Source organism: Eurosta solidaginis, chromosome 1 (genome assembly GCF_040869045.1).
Source record: "Eurosta solidaginis isolate ZX-2024a chromosome 1, ASM4086904v1, whole genome shotgun sequence".
NCBI lineage: Eukaryota > Metazoa > Arthropoda > Insecta > Diptera > Tephritidae > Eurosta > Eurosta solidaginis.
In genome coordinates, this window is record NC_090319.1 from 142,793,241 (window position 1) to 142,814,709 (window position 21,469).

The window sequence follows — 21,469 nt, forward strand, 5'->3', positions numbered from 1 at the left end:
GACTAAATCTTCCGCGACCTTATTTACAACATGGACGTCCCAAATGTCGACCATTTTGAACATCCACGTCGATGGCTCTACGCTACCGACTGTCCTACACCCCAAAATCTTGGGTGTGACGTTTGATCAGGATCTACATTTTGGTGAGCACGCAGCCGCAATTGTTCCGAGAATTCAGAGCCGTAACAAAATCCTCAAATCCCTTGCTGGCAGTACCTGGGGAAAAGATAAAGAAACGCTCATGACTACATACAAAGCAATTAGCCAGCCGATTACGTGCTACGCGTCACCCATATGGTCGCCAAGCCTAAAAATTACCCACTGGAAGAAGCTACAGGCCTGCCAAAATACTCCTCTCAGAATTGCCACGGGCTGTCTTCTTATGTCCCCAGAACACCATCTACATAATGAGGCGAGATTACTCCCCATCAGGGAAAGAAACGAGATGCTGACCAAACAGTTCCTGTTGAATACCCAGAAACCTGGGCATCCCAACAGACATCTGATTGACGAGCCAGCACCACCTAGGGGCTTAAGGAGTCATCTCCGTAAGCATTTTGAGGAAATACGGCATCTGAGAACACAGCCGTATGAAGCGAAAAAACACAAGCAGGTCCTTGGTGAACTCCACAAACAGGCGTCGGACCTTTATGCCGGGAATTGCCCGGTGAACCCAGTACTCAAAGTAAAGTATCCAAAACTTGCGGAAGAGGAACGCATACTCCCCAGGGAAACGCGTGTCACTCTGGCTCAACTTCGTTCTGGATACTGTAACAGGTTAAACTCTTACCTATCCAGAATCAACCCCGACATACAAAATGTATGCCCCGCCTGCAATGTGTCCCCACATGACACCAACCATCTCTTTAATTGTAATGTGGAACCAACGCCTCTAACACCCCTTTCCCTATGGTCCACCCCTGTTGAAACAGCAAGTTTCCTTGGACTCCCGTTAGAGGATATTGATGACAGTTTGTGATCGGTCGCGTCTGTTAGGTGGGGCGAAGCACTGCTACAACAACAACAACAACAACAGCGAAACATTAAAGAAAGTTTTTGTGAGGGAATTACGATTCTAGTTTAATGTCTTCATTCTTTAAAGTGAATATAAATATGTGCTGTAAAATTAGTTTGAGAATCTAATTACTTAATGTTAAAGTAAATTTCTTAAAACTAGTGAATTCTGTGAAACATAAAAATAGAAATACTTTACAATTATTAAAAATAGTTTTCCGAACTAGATTGTTATAAATTTAATTGCATTACAAAAAAAAAAAAACCGAGTTACTTAAAGTTTAAGCGAACACACCTTTAATCTATTAAAACTGTTTAAAATTGCATTCAAGTTATTTTAGAAGAAAATGAATTGCAAATATTTTTCTACAGGCTAATGTGGAATATACATACATACGTTTGTATGTAAATTTTAATGTATTACTTACATAGGTAAAGCAATTATAAACTAAGTTAAAAAAAGAAATTAGTTCACTACAGAAGAAGAGGAAGAAGGAAAACTAAGAGACAGATAAATAATTTGAAAATGATACATAAAGATTATTATGTTTTGCTAATAAATTAAAATGCCACCTCACAATTCATTTCAGTTAAGAAAAAGTAAGGTTGCATTGGTTTCCATTTTATTAAAATAACCTCAAGAAGATTTTTGATTTAAAAGCAAATTATAATTTCAGGAAAAAAAAATTTTTTGTTTTTCCAAGGGTTAAATTACATAAATTGCCTCTTATTTTTTTATAATATGCAACTTCATATACATACCTACATATTATACAAACACGGAACTGAGATTCCAATTAGAATCGTAATGTAGAGAGAGAGGGAAAAATTACTTAAATTTTCAGCTACCAACTCAACTCACGGGCGCCTGCTGACAACGTTGGAGTAAGATGTAAGTGCTCTTAAATTGTTTCTCTTATAATTTATAACCTCTGAACGTTTATATATATATATATATATATATATATATATGTGTGTGTGTGTGTGTGTGTGTGTGTAATTTCTTGAGAGATGGAAAGTAACATGAAAACTAAAAGCATATTTGTGCATATTATTGGAGTGATCATGTTACTCTCTTTCAGTTTTACATAATTTTCCATATTTATGCTTTACTTGAGAGTTATTGTGGTTGCCACAGTAAAATTTTAATTGAACTTATTAAAAATGTTTAGATTCTAATTAGAATCCTTTTGTTTGAAATTTTCCTTCTTAACCTTGTTATTGCCCTTATGAATGTATGTTACGGGTAATTCGCACATTTCAATCAAATTGGAAAATAAATAGAAGGTTGTTGAATTTGAAGTGTGTTTAGCATTAGGGATGTTCTTAAACGCAAATTATATATTCATTTTGCGATAAAATTGGAACATTTTGTTTTTCTTTGTTTCAAATTTCTTCTTTAATCTTTTAATCGATAAGGTATGTGTATATAGGCAATTTTCATTGTATGATATAGATTAAACTGAAATTTAAAGATATGAAATTTCAAACTATGAAAATTATAGCAAGTTTATGTATTATTTGCAAAATAAGTTTAAACTCTAAATTAATAAATGAATAAATATGTAATCGATTTGTGAATTTAAAAATGAATCGGTGCTAACTTTTTATTTAAAAAAGGAATGTGAGGTAAGGTAAGCTTTCGTGTGTTATGGTCATGGTTGGGTTTTGGGATTATTTATTGCTTGTTGCAAGTTACCTCTCAATGGTTGGGTAGGAGGAGAGAAGAGAAGCGTTTTTATTGCTTCTGCGGTTAAGTTTGTGCATTTCCAAATTTTCTTTATGCCCGTCAGTCCGTTAATACTGGGGAGTTTTTTTTTGGGGTTAAAGATTTTTTTTGTGGATTTTCTGGTTCAAGTTAATTTTATATGTGCATGAATTTTTTTTGTGAAATGGGTAAAAGCTTGTACATTAGTGGCAAGCAAGAACCACCCCAATCCGGCGAGCTTAGACCTGGCTAATACTAGCATGCACGCTTCGCCACGTACAAGGCCTCGTCAGAGATGATCCGTACTTGTTGTATGATCATTTTATTCATACGTAATCATCACAAAATGGCGCCCAACGTGGGGCCCAAGCTTTCTTGGGTACCCGAATTTACATTTTTTCTTCAAACACTAGCAATGATTGTTTGATTCTATTTGCCTTTTCATTTGGAATAGAGTTGAAATAATATTGGTTTGTTACACTCTACCAATGAATAGTTGTTGGATATCATACTATTACAGTTATACTTTATTAAATAATATATATTTAATATTAATAGGCTTTATTGAAACTTTTTCGGGAAAAATTTGTTTGGGTTTGGAACTTAGCTATTTTAAGTCTTTTGGCACTTTTGAACTAACCAACCAAATAAATTCTTCTTCAGTTTGATTTAATGTCAGTGGAATTAGTCCGCGTTTACGTGAAAAATTTGTACTAACCTTCACAATCCTAATCAAATTACTAAATACATTCAAACAACTTTTTTTTTAACAAATTTTGCTTGTTTGGCGAGGAATTATGCTAACTGTTTCATTATCGGTTGTGTAACCAGTCAAATGACAAAATGAGGGGGGAAAGTGAATTAATTTATTATGGAATTAGCTGAGCACCACTTGTGAGTGTAGATACCTTTTTGAGTGAGTTTCTTTCATACAAACTTTTTATTTTATTAATTTTTTATTCTTTTTGGAAATGCTAGACCTAAATGCTTTCTTCTGCACGAACGAAGGCTTATAAAAACCATTATCACATTCCTTTTTAGTTCAGTTACGAGAAACCTACATACATACATAGTAGTTTTAGTAAATTTTTTTTCAGTTTACATAAACTGCGATATTCGAACTTTGATATATTTTTTTTTGCGAATAAGACACTTTTTTTTTGAGAATTCATAATGGTTGTGCGTCATAGCAACGAAGATTTAGTTAACTTAAGTGTACACTAATTAATTTGTACCATTTGCAATGAAGAAGTGACAGTGGAGAACGGTTGCACGACTCCTTGTCAACATTCCTTTCATCGTACCTATATAACCAGATGATTAACAGAAAGCAATGCTTGTCCCTTATGTAGGCGGTCTGGCGAAACTGAATCGCCAAAAAGTTTCAACGAACAAGATCCTGCAACTAATTTACACACTTTTTTCAGTCAAGGTGCAATACCCAGACGAGAAGGTGAGATCACGAGATCGGGAGTAAATAGTAATGAAGTATTTTCCACTAGCCGTACTTCAAACCATGGCAACTGGCGAGGTAGAAATCGTGGGGGAAACAACGCTCGTACACCAAAACTCTGGTCATGTGTTTAATCAAAATGTTATGCATAATATGATAGAAAGCACATTTAGGGAATATGAGGAACGTGCTTCTCGACAGATGCGGGAAGAAATCACTAGGGCTGTCGCGGATTCCTTGGGGAGTTATTTCAGTAATATGAGTCTGAATATACCTCGTAATAGTAACACAGTTAATAATAGAGTAGGACCGCAAAATAGTTCACCTCCGGGCAAGGAAGTTCATTTTAACGATAATCAGTTAAATTCTCGTGCAGAACGAGATAGTCTTCCGATATCGGTAGCCGCGAAAATAGTATCGGGTTGGAAATTATCTTTTGATGGTTCGTTAGATAGCATCACGGTGGATGAATTTATTTACAGAGTAAATGCGTTAACTCGATCGACTCTTCGTGAAAATTTTGATTTGCCTTGCCAAAACATCCATGTCCTTTTCGAAGGTAAGGCTAAAGGGAAAGGGGGAAAGGGGGAAAGGGAAAGACTTCAAAACAGGCATGACGTAGCTGAATGCGTTTACAACCATTTCAACTATCGTAGGGGTGCGAGTTCGACTCCCACTCCCGGGAGAAAAGGCTTTGAAGAGATTTACAAGGTATAATCGAAACAGCTGTCGCCTTGTCCGTCCTGATGTCACGTTGTTTAAATTTTTCCCAAATTATTAAATAAATTATAAAATTAAAAAAATTGCTTCAAATAAATGTTTTCATACATTTAAAAAAAGCAATATGGGCAATCCCCGATTATTAAAAATCATACAAACAGACAAAATTGGTTAATTCGTTGTAGTTCTATAAATAGAACGAAAACAGCAACAAAACCAAAGTTTCTTTGAAAACCGCCGTACCAAGCATAGCTTTAACAAATAATTGCATACGAAGTACACAATGTGTAAAAGATTAAAATATGCAAAAAGAAGGCAATTGGGAAAGACTTCACAACAGGCATGACGTAGCTGAATGCGTTTACAACCATTTCAACTATCGTAGGGGTGCGAGTTCGACTCCCACTCCCGGGAGAAAAGGCTTTGAAGAGATTTACAAGGTATAATCGAAACAGCTGTCGCCTTGTCCGTCCTGATGTCACGTTGTTTAAATTTTTCCCAAATTATTAAATAAATTATAAAATTAAAAAATTGCTCCAAATAAATGTTTTCATACATTTAAAAAAAGCAATATGGGCAATCCCCGATTACTAAAAATCATACAAACAGACAAAATTGGTTAATTCGTTGTAGTTCTATAAATAGAACGAAAACAGCAACAAAACCAAAGTTTCTTTGAAAACCGCCGTACCAAGCATAGCTTTAACACATAATTGCATACGAAGTATGCAATGTGTAAAAGATTAAAATATGCAAAAAGAAGGCAATTGGGAAAGACTTCACAACAGGCATGACGTAGCTGAATGCGTTTACAACCATTTCAACTATCGTAGGGGTGCGAGTTCGACTCCCACTCCCGGGAGAAAAGGCTTTGAAGAGATTTACAAGGTATAATCGAAACAGCTGTCGCCTTGTCCGTCCTGATGTCACGTTGTTTAAATTTTTCCCAAATTATTAAATAAATTATAAAATTAAAAAATTGCTTCAAATAAATGTTTTCATACATTTAAAAAAAGCAATATGGGCAATCCCCGATTATTAAAAATCATACAAACAGACAAAATTGGTTAATTCGTTGTAGTTCTATAAATAGAACGAAAACAGCAACAAAACCAAAGTTTCTTTGAAAACCGCCGTACCAAGCATAGCTTTAACACATAATTGCATACGAAGTATGCAATGTGTAAAAGATTAAAATATGCAAAAAGAAGGCAATTGGGAAAGACTTCACAACAGGCATGACGTAGCTGAATGCGTTTACAACCATTTCAACTATCGTAGGGGTGCGAGTTCGACTCCCACTCCCGGGGGAAAGGCTTTGAAGAGATTTACAAGGTATAATCGAAACAGCTGTCGCCTTGTCCGTCCTGATGTCACGTTGTTTAAATTTTTCCCAAATTATTAAATAAATTATAAAATTAAAAAATTGCTTCAAATAAATGTTTTCATACATTTAAAAAAAGCAATATGGGTAATCCCCGATTATTAAAAATCATACAAACAGACAAAATTGGTTAATTCGTTGTAGTTCTATAAATAGAACGAAAACAGCAACAAAACCAAAGTTTCTTTGAAAACCGCCGTACCAAGCATAGCTTTAACACATAATTGCATACGAAGTATGCAATGTGTAAAAGATTAAAATATCCAAAAAGAAGGCAATTGGGAAAGACTTCACAACAGGCATGACGTAGCTGAATGCGTTTACAACCATTTCAACTATCGTAGGGGTGCGAGTTCGAGTCCCACTCCCGGGAGAAAAGGCTTTGAAGAGATTTACAAGGTATAATCGAAACAGCTGTCGCCTTGTCCGTCCTGATGTCACGTTGTTTAAATTTTTCCCAAATTATTAAATAAATTATAAAATTAAAAAATTGCTTCAAATAAATGTTTTCATACATTTAAAAAAGCAATATGGGCAATCCCCGATTATTAAAAATCATACAAACAGACAAAATTGGTTAATTCGTTGTAGTTCTATAAATAGAACGAAAACAGCAACAAAACCAAAGTTTCTTTGAAAACCGCCGTACCAAGCATAGCTTTAACACATAATTGCATACGAAGTATGCAATGTGTAAAAGATTAAAATATGCAAAAAGAAGGCAATTGGGAAAGACTTCACAACAGGCATGACGTAGCTGAATGCGTTTACAACCATTTCAACTATCGTAGGGGTGCGAGTTCGACTCCCACTCCCGGGAGAAAAGGCTTTGAAGAGATTTACAAGGTATAATCGAAACAGCTGTCGCCTTGTCCGTCCTGATGTCACGTTGTTTAAATTTTGCCCAAATTATTAAATAAATTATAAGGCTAAACGTTGGTTCTGGCGATACCATCGTTCTGCCAATGCACTTGATTGTGCAGATATATGTGAGGATATGAGGAGATATTTCAAGGATTTCCGAACCGATTTTGACATTTTAGAGACAATTCGAAATAGAAAACAGAAGATTGGGGAATCTTTCGAAAATTATTTAGATTCTATAATGAACATAGCAGACGGGTTGCGTAGACCTCTGACAGAGCATGAAATGGTTGAGGCCATTATACGGAATTTACACTCAGATATTCGGCTAGAACTGCTACACCTTGATATTCGTACAATATCTGAACTTCGTAGGTCTTGCCGACGACGTGAAAATCTTTTTTCGGAAATTCAGGGAAAATCCCATCAATACAAACCATTTTACGGGCAAAGAAGACTAGTGTCAGAAGTCGAAGTTGACGAAGCGTTGCCAAGCGATGAAGTTTGTGATCTAAACCAAGCATCCAATCCAAGCGTGGGGAAGTGCTGGAACTGCGAAAAGACAGGTCACAACTATAAAAACTGCATCGAGCCTAGGCGTGTTTTCTGCTACGGGTGTGGGTTAATTGCATTTTTCTTACCTAATTGTCCCAGATGCAATAGTCCGGAAAACAGGGTGAGAGATGTCGGCAACAGGTCCAGACATCCCAAACGACAATCGGATGCCCAGACTCTAATATGCCCATAACTATTTTAAAACCAGACAGTCAAATTTCGAAACCTTTTCCAAAATTATACCCTTTAAAACCTTTTCATGAGCGACTCCAAGCTTATCATCAGACTCGACAACGAATTTTTAAGCGTACTCGATCAGCAGAAAGAGCACGTTTGTTTTGGTCGAAACCTAAACAACAATCCTTAAACTCAATTTGTCAGATTTTTCAACAACCAAATGATTTAAGACCCTATGTTACGGTAAAAATTTTAGATAAGACCTACCTTGGCTTATTGGACTCAGTAGCTTCAGTAAGTTGTATAGGTGCGAATTTAGCAAAAGAATTGCTAGCTGAAAACAGGGGGGTTAAAAGAATAACATCCTGTGTGCGAACAGCTGATGGTTCTAAGCAAACGATTGCTGGTACCATAAAAGTAGTGTCACCTTCAAGTCGGAATCTCATCAGATCGAATTCTATTTAGTACCGTCTTTGGTGCAAGACCTTTATCTAGGTATTGACTTTTGGAAGATATTCAAAATAACCATCAATGTTGTGAGCGAAGTTAGTATAGCTGCAATAGATCTTAACCAAAATGTTTTAACATCTCAAGATCAATGCAAACTAAACTCTGCTATTTCGTGCTTTCCGATAAAGTATTCGTGATATAGTTCGTTTTTTGACAACTTTGAATGATTTTTTTAAAACTTCAAAAGTGGGGGGTCCAGCTAGACCCCCCCCCCCCCTTATAAGCACTAGGTCGAACAAAAAAATTTAAATGTGGGAACTATGTGCTATTTATGTGCTCCAACATAAGCTGGGGTCTGTCCAGAATAACAAAGGGGTGGAAAGGGGAGAGCGGGGGCATATAACCCCAGACGGCAAAATCGAAACGGGATACGTGCAGAATTTTGAGCTATTTATGTAGTCAATAGTCACAAAAACGATTCGTTTTTTTTTTACAAATTTTAATGTTTTTTTTTTAACTTCAAAAGTGGGGGGTCCAGCTGGACGTCCATCGTACCCAAATTAAAAAATACTTCCTTTTTTTCCATAAATAAAATCTTCATAGCTATAAAAAATAAGAAGGTTGGTAAAGGCGTAAAACAACGGTACCCTACAGTTTTCCCACTATAAGAGCTTTATAAGCCTATTTAATTTTTTTATAATTAATGAAATGAAATTTTTTAAGTAAATGTTTTTTATTTTATTTCAAGGTCGATTGTTTAACAATTTTGTTGAGTTGCATATATCATTAAGTGGGGTATGATATATGATTTCGATGAAATTGGCTTTTCGGAAACGAGCAAATCATCAATTTCCGTCCACTTGAGATTTTCTTGCAGTAAAACTGCGGAATAATGGCCAAGTTTTGATGCCTCCGCTACATATCGGTTTGAGGAGTTTTCCTCATCATTTTTTCCCCTTGTCTGCGGGATTGGCGGTTTATATCCGACGAAGCCCTGTAATAGATATTGGGTTTGGAACTATTGTTTTTGGAACTATTGACCCCATAAATAGCACAAACCCATAAATAGCACGTATCCCGTTTCGATTTTGCCGTCTGGGGTTATATGCCCCGCTGCCCCCTTGCCAACCCTTTGTTTTTCTGGACAGACCGTAGCTTATGTTGGAGCACATAAATAGTACATAATTCCCACATTTTAATTTTTTTGTTTGACCTAGTGCTAATGAGGGGGGGTCTAGCTGGACGTCCAGCTGGACCCCCACTATCGAAGTTTTAAAAAAATCATTAAAAATTGTCAAAAAACCGAATTCTTTTTGGCACTATTGAGCACATAAATAGCACATAATTCCCACATTTAAATTTCTTTGTTTGGCCTAGTGCTTATGAGGGGGGTCTAGCTGGGCGTCCAGCTGAACCCCCCACTTTTGATGTTTTAAAAAAACATTAAAAGTTGTCAAAAACCCAAATTCTTTTTGGCGCTATTGATCACATAATTCCCACATTTAAATTTTTTTGTTTGACCTAGTGCTTATATTAATTTTATAATTAATGAAATGAAATTTTTTAAGTAAATGTTTTTTATTTTATTTCAAGGTCGATTGTTTAACAATTTTGTTGAGTTGCATATATCATTAAGTGGGGTATGATATATGATTTCGATGAAATTGGCTTTTCGGAAACGAGCAAATCATCAATTTCCGTCCACTTGAGATTTTCTTGCAGTAAAACTGCGGAATAATGGCCAAGTTTTGATGCCTCCGCTACATATCGGTTTGAGGAGTTTTCCTCATCATTTTTTCCCCTTGTCTGCGGGATTGGCGGTTTATATCCGACGAAGCCCTGTAATAGATATTGGGTTTGGAACTATTGTTTTTGGAACTATTGACCCCATAAATAGCACAAACCCAAAAATAGCACGTATCCCGTTTCGATTTTGCCGTCTGGGGTTATATGCCCCGCTGCCCCCCTTGCCAACCCTTTGTTTTTCTGGACAGACCGTAGCTTATGTTGGAGCACATAAATAGTACATAATTCCCACATTTTAATTTTTTTGTTTGACCTAGTGCTCATGAGGGGGGGTCTAGCTGGATGTCCAGCTGGACCCCCACTATCGAAGTTTTAAAAAAATCATTAAAAATTGTCAAAAAACCGAATTCTTTTTGGCACTATTGAGCACATAAATAGCACATAATTCCCACATTTAAATTTCTTTGTTTGGCCTAGTGCTTATGAGGGGGGTCTAGCTGGGCGTCCAGCTGAACCCCCCACTTTTGATGTTTTAAAAAAACATTAAAAGTTGTCAAAAAACGAATCGTTTTTGGAACTGTTGAGCCCATATATAGCACAAAATTCAGCACCTATCCCGTTTCGATTTTGCCGTCTGGGTTTATATGCCCCCGCCCCCTTGACCACCTATGTTTTTCTGGACAGACCGTAGCTTATATTGGAGCACATAAATAGCACATAATTCCCACACTTAAATTTTTTTGTTTGGCCTAGTGCTTATGAGGGAGGGGGTCTAGCTGGACGTATAGCTGGACCCCCCACTTTGGATGTTTAAAAAAAAAAACATTAAAAGTGGTAAAAAACCCGAATTCTTTTCGGCACTGCTGAGCACATAAACAGCACATAATTCCCACATTTAAATTTTTTTGTTTGACCTAGTGCTTATGAGGGGGGTCTAGCTGGACGTCCAGCAGGACCCCCCACTTTTGATGTTTTAAAAAAAACATTAAAAGTTGTCAAAAAACGAATCGTTTTTGGAACTATTGTGCCCATATATAGCACAAAACTCTGCACCTATCTCGTTTCGATTTTGCCGTTTGGGGTTATATGCCCCCACCCCCCCCCCCCCTTCCAACCCTTTGTTTTTCTGGACACACCGTAGCTTATGTTGGGGGGGGGGGGGGGTCCAGCTTGACGGACCTTGCTCCAGCTATTGAATTTCGTGTGATACCTATCTCGCAAACCGGAAGGAAATCGAGCAGTCTTATCGTCAAAGGAAATGTGGATGGCAAGGAGCGTGTACTGACTGTAGATACGGGCGCATCTCATTCTTTAATCCAATCCGATTTGGTCAACAGGAGAGTAAAGCCATTGCCTGGAGCAAGATTGCGTACGATTACTGGCGAGTCTAACCAAGTCCAGGGAGAAGTGGTATGTGAAGTCTTAATTGGGGAGGTCATGGTTCTACACAAATTCGTTGTGGCAGAGATCGTTGATGAAGTCATATTGGGAGTGGATTTCTTAGTTGACTATGACATCAGGATCGATATGCAGAGAAGGATTATGCAGTATAAGAACAAGGATGTGCCACTTAGCTTCAGTTTGGAAAAGGGGTTCGGCAGTAATCGAGTACTGGTGGAGAAGAGTCGACAAAGACCACGAAAGTCAAAGGTAAAAGTTGATGGAACGAATGGGCCAAACAAAACAAAATCAAAGATACCTGCGAGAGAAAAACTGGCATTGACAAACCCGAACGGACGCCCTAAAACGAAGGAAAGAATTATCCAGAAAGAATGCGAGGGTAGTTTCAAGCCGGGCGCACTACAGTGGGAACGATACTGATTATGCGAAGCCAATCCGTCAAGCGCAAGCTCTACGAAGTAGTTCATTGGCCAAACAACGGAGTGAGAAGGAACGGCCCAGGGTAATGAGTAGTAAGATGAAACACAGGTACGACAAGGAAAATAATTCGGAAATTTTCTGGAAGGGAGATTTGGTACTGCTATACAACCCTCACCGGCGGAAAGGTGTTCCATCCAAATATCGGTGCAGTTGGGAAGGCCCGTACAGAGTTGTGAAGAGGATCAGTGATGTCATCTACCGCATACAAACAATTGGGAAACCACGAAATAGAGGGGTGGTTTATTTAGAGGCTATGGGCGGTTAGATCGAGAGATTTGTATGCTCGGGACGATCAGACTTAGGTGGAGGGCAGGGTTACGAATATAAGCAACACTAAGGGGTACTGTCATCTCTAAGCCGATGCTAAGAGTGACTTGTATTCACATCCATAAATCAATCATTATGTATCTACATAAACGAATCAATCATTATGTCTACACATATGTACGTACACGCAGCGGAGAAGCAACGCACAAACACATATCTTATCTGAGATGCTCCCAGTGTATGCAATTGTAATTGTGGAAGTGTCGCTCACAAATACATGCGCATATGAGAGCTACACACGTGCATCTGTAGTTATAATTATATACCAGTAACTAAGTAAATTCTGTAAGCGCATAGAAGATGCAACGAGAAATCACAGAGTATAAAAGCACCAACAGTAGAGGCGCGAAAATCAGTTTTGATTAAGCAAGCTATCTGTCGAGCAATAGAAGTGTTATTTTGAAAGTAGTCTAATAAAGGCCATTTTGCATTATTGAAAAGTGGAATTATTTATTCAACAGTTTAGCGATTTGAACGTTAGCAGAAGATTGCAAATAAGAGGAATTGCAGTAAATTCGTTACAAATTAACAGAAGTCATGCAGACACTAACGTATGTGAAGAGAATACAAATACAACTTAGAAACAAGTGGTATGACCGGGAGCTAACACTTCTCCATAAAACAAAATTTATAATATTTTCAAAATTATTGAATACTGGGATGATTATAATGCTACTAAGAAAATATACAAAAGTACCATTAATTATAAAAAGAAGAAGTACATGGAAGACAGAGTGCTCAACAATGGCGGAAACATGAAGCAAATGTGGAGGTGTCTTAAAGACCTTACAGAGCTTATAGATAATAAAAAACATATCACTAAAATTGTAATTAATGGGGAATGTCTAGAGAAGGAACATGATATAGCTAATGTTCTAAAAAACTTTTTAGTGCAGAGCATAGTAGAAATTAATGATAGTATCGAACAATTGCCCAGAACGGACGAAATGTACGCAAATCATTTTACCACAAGTGAATCATTTCATTCCAGAGCCATCGAGTTAGATGATATAATGAATATCATAAAGTCATTTAAAAACAAATATGGCGGAGAAAAGCTCTTATCTGAGGGAGGTAACTTTTACAAAGATATTATTAATGAATCTCTAAACAATGGCATTGTTCCTAATTGCTGGAAAGTGTCATCGATAGTACCCGTGGAAAAAGTAAAGAGCACAGTGAAACCGGAGGAGATACGCCCAATAAATACATTACCCGCAGATGAGAAAATTATGGAAGTAGTGGTGAAAAATCAACTGGTGCCATTTCTAGACAAACACAAAGTGATTATACCAGAACAATCGGATTCGGAAAAAGCCATCCATGTGAAACGGTGCTTAACATGGTAATTGCAGAATGGAAAGAGAATATATCAGACAAAAAAGTTGTGGTGTCTGTCTTCTTAGACTTGAAACGGGCCTTTGAAACAGTTGATAGATTGAAATTGTTGGACGTTATCTCCAAAATTGGCATCAGAGGCAAGGCCCGGGAATGGTTCCGAAGTTATTTGAGTGAAAGAAAGCAAAGGACAATAATCGAAAGATCAGTTTCATCGATAGTGGACGTAAATATTGGATTTCCACAAGGTTCGGTCCTATTTACTTTGTATATCAATGATATTAAAGGATGTTTAAAATATTCTAAAATACGCTTGTTTGCAGAAGATGCTTTGCTCATTGCAGGGTTCTTATTATTTTTATTTAACTTTGTGTTTAAGTTACTTTGAACTTTGTAATATTAATGTTTTATCAATATTGAAATTTTCAATATTGATTTTTCAATTATCAAAAATGTTCCTTGTTTGAAGTTGGTAAAATAAAAAATAGTTAAAAATATCAAAATAAAATATATATTAAATTTAATTATAACCTACAACTGGTCCCGCCTATACACCTAAAATTGTGCTACAACAAATTAATGCATTTAATTATTGCGCCGCGCTGCAACTGAAAGAAAAGACGCTGCCTACAGGGCTACGTTAAAAGCGAGCGCGACAAGAGGAGTGTGTAAACGCTATCGTGAGTTGAAAAAGGAAGCGAGACTCCTTTTCAGGAAGAAAGCAGAAGCAGAAAGGCGTAAGTGCGAGGAGCTTGAGCTGCTAGCCACCAGGAATAACGCTCGAAAATTTTACCAAAAAATACGGTGACAGGCGGAAGGTTTTAAGACCGGGGCAAACTCCTGTAGGAACGAAAACGGCAACCTTGTAACTGATATCCAGAGAGTGCTTAGATTATGGAAGGAACACTTCTCTGTTCTCCTAAATGGAGGCAGCAATTCAGCGCGCAGAGATGAAGAACCCGATCCCGCAATCGATGATGATGGAATATATGTCCCCCCGCCCGATTATGACGAAGTTAGAATAGCAATAACCAGATTGAAAAACAACAAGGCCGTGGGCGCTGATGGATTGCCTGCGGAGCTATTCAAGTACGCCGGCGAGGAGTTGGTAAGGCGCATGCAGCAGCTTCTTAGCAAAATATGGGCGGAGGAGTGCATGCCGCTTCCCAAGGCAGTCGGTTCTATGTACCGGAGCGACTCGGGATTTTTCCCGACCAAGGACTGTCATTTCAGTGTGACCCCATTTAATTTGTTTCGTCCCTCCCACAAATTGTCATCCTCCCAGCAGCTCCTTGCAGCAGGACTGCTACATATTCTCTTGCTCCGGGAAGGTATCGAACCCAATCCGGATCCGTCTCCTGACCCCGGTCCTGAGAAATGGTTTTGCTGCATTTGCCAGAAAAGAATCTTTTTAGGACGGTCATACTCTGTTCAGTGTGTCTCGTGCAAGGGATGGTTGCATCGGACAGGTTGTTCTGGGCTTGATCCCAAAACCCGACGTCCACGTAACTTTTATAAATCTTTTGTGGCTCCTTGCTGCTCACGCCCAAGGGCGTCCCGTAGTCTACGCCTAAGCGTATCCCCACTACCTTCCAGCAGCTTCGCTGCTCAGCAAGCCACAACAAGTACCCGCTGCTGCTCGCGCCCCACGGCGCCAACAACTCAAACAGCTGATACCACTCATAACTACTACCTTCGTAGTAGAGCTGGTAGCAATGCTGAGCATCAGCCCCTGCCCCCGTCTTCTTCTCCCCCCCCCCCCCCCCCTCTTTTCTGGCAGCAATCGTGCAGGTCAGGGAAACAGACTCTTATGCCCCTATTACCGTTTACAACTCAACTTAGTTGGGTTGTAATTAAAACAACTCAACTTTAAGACAACTCAACTCCTGTTTGGTATTACGAATTACAACTTATTTCAGTTGAAATTGAATTGAGTTGCCAACTTCACAAAGTGATGATTTGACAGATAAATAAACAGCTGATCAATTTGTGGCAGAAATTTAAGCATTTTCAAATGTGTTTTTTTTTATTAATATTATATGAAATCTATTTTATAATGACAAAAATGTTGGTGATTGACATTTCGCGAATACGGAAAACATTCGCGTGATCATTCCAATCCCTTAGAACTACCAAGCACCAAGTAAGAAAATGTTTAAGTGACAAACAAATAATGAGTTTCATATGAAGTTATTTTGCAGATTTGAAAGGAAGCATTTTACTCAGTACTAAACAAAATTAAGGACCATTTCCGCATACGCGTTCGTATTTTAAAATTATGCGCCATACTCCGATTCCTTGCTGACGGCAGCTATCAAATATGATGTGGAAATGATTTTGGTGTTGGACTGGTTTTAGATATTATTGAGGAGAATATTTGTGCGAAGTAGATTAAAACCCAAACAGAAAAAACTGTATTTTACTCAAATAGGATTCCCAGGAGTAGTGATAAGTATCAATGGGACTCGCATAATTATTTCACCTATTTTGGCTGCATCCGAACTGCGGCCAGCCTCGTCCAACTAAAGTCAAAAAGTTATTCAATGTAATTCGTTTAAACGTTTTTTCTAGAAATGTGTACAAAATTGTTGATTATTGTTTGATTAAAAAAGGTTTAACTACCGGCTTTAAACGTTTTGCTTTTTTTTTTTGGTAACGTTTTACAAGCCCGTGCACCATCTAACTCTTATCAAAGGTGGTATCAAAAGACGGGTTTCCATCTCCGTTTTTAGGATTCGAGAGCGGAAATTAAAAATTTTATTTCTTTTGAAAGATATTTACAAAGGCCCACAAAATGGCCCGAGAGGGTACGAAATATGAGGCCCGTTCCACAGTTTTTTTTGCACAGAACATCGTTCTGCGTTGACGGCCTTTGGCCGCGATTCGTAAAAATAACTCTGGTTGGGTCCAACACCTTTCTGCATAGCTGTGTACAAAAAATCTGGCAAAATACAACAACCACATGAAATTAGATTTGATTAGAAATAAAATTTTTAATTTTTGTGGTAATTCTTTACGACAGCATGACACTGCTAATACGTGTCCAAAAATATCGAGAGAGGTATTAAACGATGCGTCTTGGCATCAGTATTAATAATCCGAAGGCGGAAAATAAAAATTTTAACTCCTTCAAAAGATATTAAACAAAAACCGAAAAAAGACAACAACATTACAACAACCACATGAAAATCGCCAACTTCAACTACAAATATCTCCGGACAAGAGATAAAATGTTTCTTTTCCGCCTTCGGATTATTGTTCTCGAGATTAATACGCGTCACGATATTTTTGGACGCGTATTAGCAGTGCCGTGCTGTCGCAAAGAATTACAATTTTTGTTTTCGGATTCTTAAATCGAAGGTCGAAACGTGTCTTTTGATATCAACTTTGAAAATCTTTTTTAAAAATTAGGTGGTGAACAGTCTTCTAAAACGTAACATTTTTTCAAAACAACTGCAAAATTGCATGAGACAACTGCTAGTAAGCAGTTGTAAGATTTTGACGTCTTTGACAACTACACCAACACAAGGTTGTAAACGGCAATGCCACAAAAAGTTGTAAGACTAGACAACTCAACCGAAATTTTTTTGACAGGTTGAGTTGTAATCTGTAATACCAAATTGCGAAATTTCAACTCAACCAGAGTTGAGTTGTAAACGGTAATAGGGGCATTAGTCCCTGCCTCCGTTTGCACCGTCTGCCAGCACAGAATATATAGGTTTGCGACATCCGCTCAATGCAGCTCCTGCCTTTGGTGGTGCCACTTTCCTAGATGTTCTGGTCTCCGCGACGGCAACCCCTCGACGGGTTTCATCGCGCCATGTTGCCAGGTCGCAAACCCAAATCATCCGGGTACCCCAATGCTTGCCCAAGGGCGCCCAGTCCCAAGGCCACAACAGCAATTGCGTCCTGGCCTTCCACAACCTAGGCGTAGTCACCCCTCACTTACCCCTAGAGTGGCGGCGCCACCCCTCATGCACTTCAGAATTCTGCAGTTCAACTGTAATGGACTAACTGGGAAGATTACGGAGATAGTCGATTTCATGAAGCGGCACAACATCCGCATTGCTGCGATTCAAGAGACTAAACTCACAGCAAGATCTGCATTGCAGACCTGCTCTGGTTATAATGTCCACAGGAAAGACCGCGAGAGCGGAAATGGAGGCGGCCTCGCGTTTATTATACACCACTCTGTGCAATATCATATATTTGATCCTGGCATCGACCGCAGTGACAATGTCTTAGAACGTCAAGGCCTATCTGTCCGGTCAGGCGATGCAAATCTAGAAATCATCAACATCTACATCCCTCCTGTCACCTGCTGCCCCAGTGGATACCGCCCTAATATCGAGGCCTTACTCACTGGCAACAATCGCATTATCTTAGGCGATTTCAATGCCCATCACGACCTATGGCATTCAAACTTGCGGGCGGACAGTAGGGGTGAGATGTTGGCGGATCAAATAGACGAAACGACGTTCTGCACAATAAACGGAGACACCCCCACACGTATGGTAGGAAGCTGTCATAGCTCGCCAGATATCTCAATCGTGAGCGCAGAACTCGTAAACTGCGTCAACTGGCAGCCGATGGTAACATTGGCATCCGACCACCTGCCCATACTTATTTCGTTCGAGCGTACCGCCGACTTCATCGTCACCGAAAAACGCACTTTCATAAACTTCAAAAAAGGAAAGTGGGAAGAATATAAATCTGCAACAGACAGCAGCTTTGCTGCCCTCCCTATCCCGACTGATGCCCGCCAAGGGGAGCGTGCCTTCCGTAAGGTCATTGAATCCGCCTCGGCACATTTCATTCCCGCCGGGAGAATTCCCGAAATCCGGCCCCACTTCCCGGCGGAGGCCGCGAGCTTAGCGAGGGAACGCGACCTTATAAGACAGCTTGATCCAGGCGACCCCCAAATAAGGGATATAAACCAACGCATCAGATTGCTTGTGGACGAACACAAGCGGGCGAAATGGGAAGAGCACCTAAGAGGTTGTAACCTCTCTACCGGTGTAGGTAAACTTTGGTCCACCGTAAAGTCCCTATCGAATCCGACTAAGCACAAAGACAAAGTTTCCATCGCCTTTGGCGATAAGGTGCTGTCGGATGCGAAAAAATGCGCGAGCGCTTTCTGTCGACAATATATAATGCATCCTACGGTCGACAAAGATAGACGGAGAGCCAATAGACACGCACATAAACACAAACTCAGCGCGTCACGAATTTCCATCACCGCTAGAGAGGTTGAGGACGCCATTGGTCGCGCTAAACCATCCAAAGCAGTGGGCCCAGACGGCATAGCCATGCCGATGCTTAAAAACCTAGGGAAAGAGGGTTTCAAATACTTAGCGCATGTCTTCAACCTGTCTCTTTCCACCTTTGTCATACCCGAGAAATGGAAAATGGCCAAGGTGGTCCCGCTACTAAAGCCTGGGAAACCAGCTAACGTAGGTGAGTCATATCGTCCGATATCTCTCCTATCGCCAGTGGCAAAGACGCTTGAAGCCATTTTGCTCCCTTATTTCCAAGCACATTTGCAGCTAGCCCCTCATCAGCATGGCTTCAGAAAACTCCATAGCACTACCTCCGCGCTAAATGTCATTAGCACCCAGATAAATTGCGGTTTGAATCAATATCCCCACCATAGAACAGTACTCGTAGCGTTAGACCTATCAAAAGCTTTTGATACGGTCAACCATGGCTCGTTACTGCAAGACCTGGAAGGGTCTACCCTTCCCCCATGTCTTAAAAGGTGGACCGCAAATTATCTGGGTGGTCGGCAGGCATCGGTGCAATTCAGAAACGAAACATCAAAACAAAGGAGAATTAAACAAGGGGTGCCACAGGGTGGTGTCCTATCCCCGCTTTTGTTTAATTTCTACATATCTAAGCTACCTTCACCACCGGAAGGAGTCACAATCGTTTCCTACGCCGATGACTGCACAATAATGGCCACAGGCCCAGGCCCAAAGATCGATGAGCTATGCAATAAAATAAACGGCTATCTCCCTGATCTCTCCAGTTTTTTCGCCTCGCGAAACCTGGCATTGTCACCGACTAAATCTTCCGCGACCTTATTTACAACATGGACGCCCCAAATGTCGACCATATTGAACATCCACGTCGATGGCACTACGCTACCGACTGTCCTACACCCCAAAATCTTGGGTGTGACGTTTGATCAGGATCTACATTTTGGTGCGCACGCAACCGCAATTGTTCCAAGAATTCAGAGCCGTAATAAAATCCTCAAATCCCTTGCTGGCAGTACCTGGGGAAAAGATAAAGAAACGCTCTTGACCACATACAAAGCAATTAGCCAGTCGATTACGTGCTACGCGTCACCCATATGGTCGCCAAGCCTAAAAACCACCCACTGGAAGAAACTACAGGCCTGCCAAAATACTGCTCTCAGAATCGCCACGGGCTGTCTTCTTATGTCCCCAGAACACCATCTGCATAATGAGGCGAGAATACTCCCCATCAGGGAGAGAAATGAGATGCTGACCAAACAGTTTCTGTTGAATACCCAGAAACCTGGGCATCCCAACAGACATCTGATTGACGAACCAGCACCGCCTAGGGGCCTAAGGAGTCATCTCCGTAAGCATTTTGAGGAAATACGGCACCTGAGAACCCAGCCGTATGAAGCGGAAAAACACAAGCAGGTCCTTGGTGAACTCCATAGACAGGCGTCGGACCTTTATGTCGGGAATTGCCCGGTGAATCCAGTACTTGAAGAAAAATATCCAGAACTCGCAGAAGAGGAACGCATACTCCCCAGGGAAACGCGTGCCACTCTTGCTCAACTTCGTTCTGGATACTGTAACAGGTTAAACTCTTACCTATCCAGAATCAACCCCGACATGCAATGTGTCCCCACATGACACCAACCATCTCTTTAATTGTAATGTGGAACCAACGCCTCTAACACCCCTTTCCTTATGGTCCACCCCTGTTGAAACGGCAAGTTTCCTTGGACTCCCGTTAGAGGATATTGATGACAATTTGTGATCGGTCGCGGCTATTAGGTGGGGCGAGCATTGCTACAACAACAACAAGAACAGGAGTGCATGCCCGACGGTTGGAATCTAAGTGTTCTTTGCTCAGTCCACAAGAAGGGGGATACTGCAAAATGCACCAACTATCGTCGAATCAGCCTTCTCAATATCGTATATAAGGTATTTCAAGTCTATTGTGCGAAATATTGAAGCCCACCGTGAACCGGCTGATTGGACCTTATCAGTGCGGCTTCAGACCTGGTAAATCTACCATCGACCAGATTTTCACAATGCGCCAAATCTTGGAAAAAACCCGTGAAAAAAGAATCGACACACATCACCTCTTCGTCGACTTTTAAGCCGCCTTCGACAGCACGAAAAGGAGCTGCCTATATGCCGCAATGTCTGAATTTGGTTTCCCCGCAAAACTTATACGGCTGTGCAAAATGAAGTTGAGCAACACCATCAGCTCAGTCAGAATTGGGAAGGACCTCTCCGAGCCGTTCGAAACTAAACGAGGTTTCAGACAGGGTTACCCCCTATCGTGCGATATCTTTAATTTGATGCTGGAGAAAATTATACTAGCTGCATAACTTAACCGCACTGGAACAATATACTATAAAAGCGTGCAATTACTGGCATATGCTGATGACATTGATATCATCGGCCTAAACACTCGCGCTGTTAGCTCTGCTTACTCCAAACTGGAAAAAGAAGCGGTAAAGATGGGTTTGATGGTGAATGACGACAAAACGAAGTACCTGCAGTCATCGAGCAAAGAGTCAGCGCATATGCGCCTTGGCAACCACGCCATAATTTCGAAATAGTAAAAGACTTCGTTTATT

General features: G+C 39.9%; 1 protein-coding gene across 2 annotated transcripts in view; it reads right to left on the reverse strand.

Moving 5' to 3' along the window:
* The window catches only part of LOC137236857 (uncharacterized protein CG1161-like), a 282,206-nt gene that overhangs the window by 235,794 nt on the left and 24,943 nt on the right, over positions 1-21,469 (reverse strand). The gene's annotated exons all lie outside the window — the stretch shown is intronic.